Source organism: Vulpes vulpes, chromosome X (assembly GCF_048418805.1).
Source record: "Vulpes vulpes isolate BD-2025 chromosome X, VulVul3, whole genome shotgun sequence".
Taxonomy (NCBI): Eukaryota; Metazoa; Chordata; class Mammalia; order Carnivora; family Canidae; genus Vulpes; species Vulpes vulpes.
In genome coordinates, this window is record NC_132796.1 from 59,917,719 (window position 1) to 59,925,401 (window position 7,683).

The window sequence follows — 7,683 nt, forward strand, 5'->3', positions numbered from 1 at the left end:
CAAAGCTATCATTCAGAATTTAGGTTAGAGAGCTTCCCAGGCAACCAAATATTAAAGGAATCCATCACCACTAAACTGTCCTTATAAAAAATGTCCATGGATATTCATTAGGTAGAAAACAAAATGTAATATTTAGAAGTAAGAAAATTATAAAAGGAAAGGGCTCAAAAAATTTTAAATGTAAAATATAACAACATTAAACATGGAAGGGGAGAGTAAAAATAAGGTTATTTTAGAATGTATTTGAATTTAAGTGACCATCAAATTAATATAGACATCTACATACATAGAGTGCTATATATAAGCTTTATGGTAACAACAAATCAAAATCCTATATTAAATACTTTAAAAAATAAAGAGAAAGCCAAGGGTAACAGTAAAGAAAATCATCAATTGCAAGGAAAAATAATAAGAAACAGTGAATAACTATATAAATAGGAAACAAAATTTAAAATGTCAGTAAGTACATAATTGGTTTAAGTGAAATGATCTAACTGCTTCAAGCAAAAGATATAGGGTGACAGAATAGATAAAATAACAAGATACATCTCTATGCTGCCTGCAAGAAAATCACTTCAGACCTAAAGACACATACAAACTGAAAGTGAAAGGATGGAAAAAGATATTTCATAAAAAATGGAAGAAAAATGTCAAAGTAGAAATATTTCTGTCAGACAAAATAGACTTTAAATCAGGCTGCCACAAGAGAGAAAAAGAGGCACTAACAGAATGATAAATGAAGCAGTCCAACTAGAGGATATAATAGTTATAAATATCAGTGCACCCACAAATGGAGCATCTAAATACATACATATACGTATATTATACATATACATTACATATACATATATGTATACAATATTAACATACATAATGAAAAATTAATAATAATAATGCTGTGGGGCAGAAAACCAATAAGGAAGTAGTCTTTGAAGGGAAAAATAAGCCAATGGAGATAACAGATATATACAGAACATTCCATAAATTACAACACAATACACATTCTTTTCTAGTGTATATGGAATATTGTCCATGAAAAATCACATGTTGGACCACAAAACAAGTTTAAATAAAATTAAGAAGGCAGAAAAAGTATGGAAAGAGCCCAAAAGTTCATTGACTGTTGAATGGATAAAGAAGATGTGATATATATAAAAAATAAATGTATTATAAAAAAGAAAGATGAATGGATAACGAAGATATGGTTTATGTATACAATGGTATATTACTCAGCCATTAGAAATGACAAATGCCCACCATCTGCTTTGACGTGGATGGAACTGGAGGGTATTATGCTGAGTGAAATAAGTCAATCAGAGAAGGACAAACATTATACGGTCTCATTCTTTTGGGGAATATAAAAAATAGTGAAAGGGAATAAAGGGGAACAGAGAAAAAAAATGAGTGGGAAATATCAGAAAGGGAGACAGAACTTGAAAGACTCCTAACTCTGGAAAATGAACAAGGGGAGTTGGAAGGGGAGGTGAGTGGGGGTGGGGGTGACTGATTGATGGGCAGAGAGGTGGGCACTTGATGGGATGAGCACTGTTATTCTATATGTTGGCAAATTGAACACCAATTAAAAACATATTTATAAAAATAAAAAAACAAAAAAAGTAACATTAGGTGTCAACTCTACTAAGATAAAATGATTAAAACAAACACATAAAAAAACAGGAGTGACCCAAAAGCACAGAGAAAAAACAGGTGGTTTCCATTGAGGAGAGTGATATGGAAATGGACAAAATGAGCGAAGGGGCATGAGAGATACACGCTTCCAGCTATAAAATGAATATGTCATGGAGATAAATGATATAGCATATGGAATATAGTCAGTGATGTATATAGCATTGTATGGTGTCAGATAGTAGCTACATTTGTGAGTTTTCGAATCTCTGTGATGTACTCCTGAAATTATTGTATCATTGTGTGTCAATTATACTTCAATTGAAGAAAGATACATTGAGAAAAATGAGAAAAAGCACAAATACCAAAACTTACAGGATGCAAGAAAAATAGAAGTGAATTCATATCACTATGTGCATACATTAAAAAGGAAATGATTTAAATGTATCATCTAACTTCACACATTAAGGAACCAGCATAAGAAGAGCATATAAATCCAAAGATATTAAATTGGAAGTAATAAATGGTAAGAGTGTATATAAACAAAATAGAGAATTTAGAAACAATAGAGGGAGCAACACAGGCAATATAACTCAATCGGAAATCACAGCATCATTCTCTACACAAAGACACAAAACAAAATTTGGACTAGCATGCCTATGTAAGAATTCCAGATTTTTTAAAGATCTTTTATTTGTTTATTTATTAATGAGAGACACACAAAGAGAGAGGGAGGCAGAGACACAGGCAGAGGGAGAAGCGGGCTCCACACAGGGAGCCCGATGTGGGACTCGATCCCAGGTCTCCAGGATCAGGCCCTGGGCCAAAGGCGGCACTGAGCTACCAGGACTGCCCAAGAATTCCAGATTTAAGTTAAGAATCTGCAACATCTTGGGGCACCTGGCTGGCTCAGTCATTAACGCATATGACTTTTGATTTTGGGATTGTGGGATCAAGCCTCACATTGGGTGTAGAGATTACTTAAAAATAAAGTCTTAAAGAGTTTGCAGGATGCCTGGTTGGTTCAGCTGTTGATCATCTGCCTTCGGCTCAGGGCACGATCCAGGGATCGAGTCCTGCATCGGGCTCCTTGTGAAGAGCCTACTTCCCTCTCTGCCTACATCTCTGTGTCTTTCATGAATAAGTGAATAAAATCTTTAAGAAAAAAAATGAAACATATCAGAGGAGAATAAAACCAAGTAAAAGGCTCTCTTACTCTTCGGAGGCAGAGAGCCCGTTTGCGCAAACGTCCTATAAACCCTCTTGCTAATTGCATCTGCCTGTCTGGGGTCTGAGTCTCTGGGGCGTCCCCGGGACACGTTGGCACCCGTGAGCCAGGATCCAACATTTGGGGGCTCGTCCGGGATCTGAGACGCCCCAGACTCAATCCTAAAACCGGTAGGAGGTAAGATCGAGCTCGCTAAATGTCATATCTGTCTCGTCCGTTTGTCTGACTGGCCGGGTCTGTATTGTGCCGGGTCTGTATTGTGCCTGCAGGACGCTGTACTCTGTATTCTGTATTTGGACCAGCGGGGGAGGCAGACGTGCCCGAGACCCCTGGTCCCCCTCTGGAGTCGGACTCTGGAGTGGTCTGGAAGAGGAACGGAGCCCCGGCACTCCCTCCTCTTCAGGGAGGGTGGTTGTTCGCGACCGCTCCCATCTGAATCCGCCGCACCAGTCCTGTCATTCGTGTGTGTCTGTTTTTTCTGTGTCTTTCTGGTCCCGCTCCGGAGTGGTCTGGAAGAGGGAGGGAACCCGGCACTCCCTCCTCTTCAGGGAGGGTCGTTGTTGGCGACCGCTCCCATCTGAATCCGCCGTGCCGATCCTGTCATCTGTGTGCATCTGTTTGTTCTGTGTCTTTCTTCCTGTCCTCTTCCTCCCCGCTCACCTCTTTTCTACACCCGTGGGACAAACTGTAACCACCCCTTTAAGCCTCGCTCTAGATCACTGGAAAGAAGTGGCCGGCCGAGCACACAACCTTTCGGTCAAAGTCAGAAGACGAAGATGGGTCACCTTCTGCTCCTCAGAGTGGCCAACTCTCAACGTCGGGTGGCCCAGGAATGGAACTTTTAATATTGATATTATCTTGCAGGTGAAGGCCCCGGTCTTTCAGCCAGGACCCAGTGGGCACCCTGATCAGCTCCTGCAGACTCTCCTCACCATGGAGGAGAGACAGGGCGTCTACAGAAAAATGTCCCCGGGGCGGATGGGAGGCCGACCCAGCTGCCTAATGAAATTGAGGACGTTTTCCCCTTGGTTCGCCCGACCTGGGACTACGACACTGCTGCTGGTAGGGAGCGGCTCCATCTCTATCGCCAGGTACTCCTAGTGGGTCTCAGAGGGGCAGGACGACGCCCCACCAATTTGGCAAAGGTACGTGCTATAGTGCAGGTTTTCTGGAAAGATTAATGGAAGGCTACCGTATGTATACTTAGAGAGAGAGAGGAGAAAGAGAGAGAGAGAGAAAGAGAGACAAAATAAAAGAGATAAAGGAAACGCAATAAAGAACTGACTGGGATACTGGCCACCATAGTACAGGGCTCAGGGCAGAGTAAGTCAGGACAGAGTAAGGACCTGGGAGACAAAAGAAGACCACGGGTTGAACGAGACCAGCGTGCCTACTGCAAGGAAAAAGGACATTGGGTTAAAGATTGTCCAAAGAAGGGCCAAACGCAGGGACCTAAGAAGCCCATTCCCGTACTGTCCCTAGAGGATGAAGATTAGGGATGTCAGGGCCAGGAGCCCCCCCCCCCCCCCGAGCCTCGGATAACCCTTAAAGTGGGGGGGTCAACCAGTGACCTTCCTGGTTGCTATGGGAGCTCAACATTCAGTTTTAACTGAGGCAGAAGGACCCTTGAGCTCTATCTAAAAGATGCATTCTTTTGCCTAAAGTTAAGCTCTCAAAGCCAGCCTATTTTTGCCTTTAAATGGAAAGATCCTGAGACGGGATTCTCAGGACAACTCACTTGGACAAAGCTACCACAGGGATTCAAAAACTCCCCCACCTTGTTCAATGAAGCCTTGCATCAGGACTTGGCAGACTTCCGAGTTGGCCATCCAGACCTTGTTCTCCTGCAGTACGTGGATGATTTGCTCATAGCGGCTAAGACAGAACAGGATTGCGTAAAAGGTACAGGGGCCCTGCTCGAGGGACTGGGAGGACTGGGGTATAGGGCCTCTGCCAAAAAGGCCCAAATAGGCCAGAGACGAGTGACCTATCTGGGATATCTCCTGGAAGGAGGCCAGAGGTGGCTGACGGAGGGTCGCAAAAAGGCTGTAGCCCTGATCCCAGCACCCACTAGTGCCAGAGGGCTACGAGAGTTCCTCGGCAGTGCCTGGTTCTGACGCCTCTGGGTACCCGGGTTTGCAGAGCTGATGGCTCCCCTATATCCTCTCACGAAATCCAACACCCCCTACCACTGGGGAAAGGAGCAACAATTGGCTTTTGACAAAATAAAAAGGGCCTTATTGACCGCCCCTGCCCTGAGCCTCCCAGATGTAACCAAGCCATTTGCGCTATATGCTGATGAACACCAAGGAATAGCCAAAGGGGTCCTAACTCAGAAACTGGGACCCTGGAAAAGGCCCGTGGCATACTTTTCAAAAAAAATTAGACAGAGTGGCTGCAGGATGGCCCCCATGTCTCCGAATAATAGCGGCTGTGGCAGTCCTGGTAAAAGACTCAGATAAGTTGGCCTTCAGCCAACCCCTCACTGTGGTGGCCCCCCCATGCCACAGAGACAGTCATCCGCCAGCCCCCTGATCAATGGCTCTCAAACGCTCGGGCCACCCATTATCAGGCCATGTTACTGAATTCCGAGCGGATACGGTTCAGAACGGCTACATCCCTAAACCCAGCCACCTTGCTTCCAGAAGCCGAGTCCCCCTCCCTGGTAATGCATGATTGCCACCAGATCCTAGCCGAGGTCCATGGCACCAGAGGGGACTTGATGGACCAGCCTTTGCCAGATGCTGAAGCAACCTGGTACACCAAGGGGAGTAGCTTTCTACAAAATGGTGAACGTAAAGCTGGGGCGGCCGTGGTAGATAATTCACTGTCCGGGGCATCAGCGAGGCAACGACCCAGTGGCAGAGGGGAACAGGATGGCCGATGAAACAGCACGAGCTGCTGCACTAGGCCCACAGGAGGATGGACAGAAGCCTTCCCCACCAAACGAGAAACTGCCCAGGTGGTTGTCAAGAAAATCCTAGAAGAAATTTTCCCCTGCTTTGGACCGCCCAAGGTAATAGGGTCGGACAACGGCCCCGCCTTCGTCTCCCAGGTAAGTCAGTTGGTGGCCAGATTACTGGGGATAAATTAAAAATTACATTGTGCATACAGACCCCAGAGCTCAGGGCAGGTAGAAAGAATAAATAGAACAATTAAAGAGACCCTAACCAAATTGACATTGGAGACTGGCACTAGAGACTGGGTCCAACTCCTCCCTATGGTTCTGTTCCGAGTCCGGAACACTCCCACACGCCATGGGCTAACTCCTTACGAGATTCTCTATGGAGGTCCCCCACCAGTAACGGACTTACTAGATTCTGCTATTGACCCTCTTGCTAACACTCCCGGTTTACAGGACAGGCTAAAGGCGCTCCAGATTATCCAGCGCCAGATCTGGAAACCCCTTGCGGCTGTCTACCGCCCCGGAGACACAACCGACCCACACCCGTTCCAGATCGGTGACTCCGTCTACATCAGGAAACATCAGTCCAGGACGCTTGAGCCCCGCTGGAAGGGCCCATACACTGTACTACTGACCACCCCAACCGCCTTAAAGGTAGACGGCATTGCTGCTTGGGTCCACGCCTCACACGTCAAGCGCGCCCCATCAACGAGCACCGCTGACGCCAGCCAGGATGGACCGTGCGAGCCACCCCAATGGAAGCTCCACCGCACTCAAAACCCGCTCAAGATAAGACTTTCAAAAATTGTTCAATGACAGTTGTTATATTCCTACCTCTCCTAGCGCTCTTCACCTCCGCCAAAGGTGACCCTCATGCCCTCAAAAGGTTAACCTGGCAGGTACTAACGTCTGGGGGTGGCGAGGTCTGGTCTATAACTAAGACCGCCCCCGTGGGAACCTGGTGGCCTAACCTATATCCTGACCTATGCAAGCTAACCATAGGGGCCCCTAGCCCATGGGACCTAGAGGGATACTTCGACACCTCTAGAGCCCCTAACCGAGAAAGCCCTCCAGGGCGACTGGGATTAGACCCATGGGGAGGATGTGGCACGCCTGACAGAAGGGCCATGCTAAGCACTCTTCCCTTTTATGTCTGTCCCGGGTACCACAGAGATCGCAGGCTAAATCCCACCTGTGGAGGAGGGGAATACTTCTATTGTAAAAATTGGGGGTGCGAGACTAGGGAGACACAGGTTGAGAGGCCCTCCTCCTGGGATTACATCATTGTCAAGGCTAACTATACTCACCCGGGGTTACCAGGAACTCTGCAATACTACCACCCCGATTTTAGGGACTGTCTCTTACCTGGAGCCCCAGCTGGGAACTTGGTGGGCATGCAACAAAGGCCTCACCCCCTGTGTGTCAGCTAAGGTTATAAATAGCTCAAACGACTTCTGTGTCATGGTGCAGATCATACCCAGGGTGTTCTATCACCCTGCTGAAACTCTAGAAAATCAGTATGATGAACACCCCACCCGTTTTCGGTGCGAACCTGTCTCCCTAACCCTAGTCGTTAAGTTGGGACTAGGGGTCGCTACTGGGGTGGGTACTGGCGCAGCTGCTCTGATCCAGGGCTCACGACGTTATATAGAACTCCAGGCAGCTGTAGATGAGGATCTACGGGCACTAGAGCAGTCCGTTTCTAAGTTAGAACAGTCCCTCACCTCACATTCAGAAGTAGCACTTCAAAACAGGAGAGGCTTGGATTTACTATTCCTGAAAGAGGGAGGACTGTGTGCGGCCCTGGGAGAGGAATGCTGTTTCTATGCAGACCACTCTGGAGTCATCAGAGACTCCATGGCCAAACTCAGGGATAGGCTAAATAAAAGACAAAGGGACCGGGAGGCCCAGCAGGGCTGGTTTA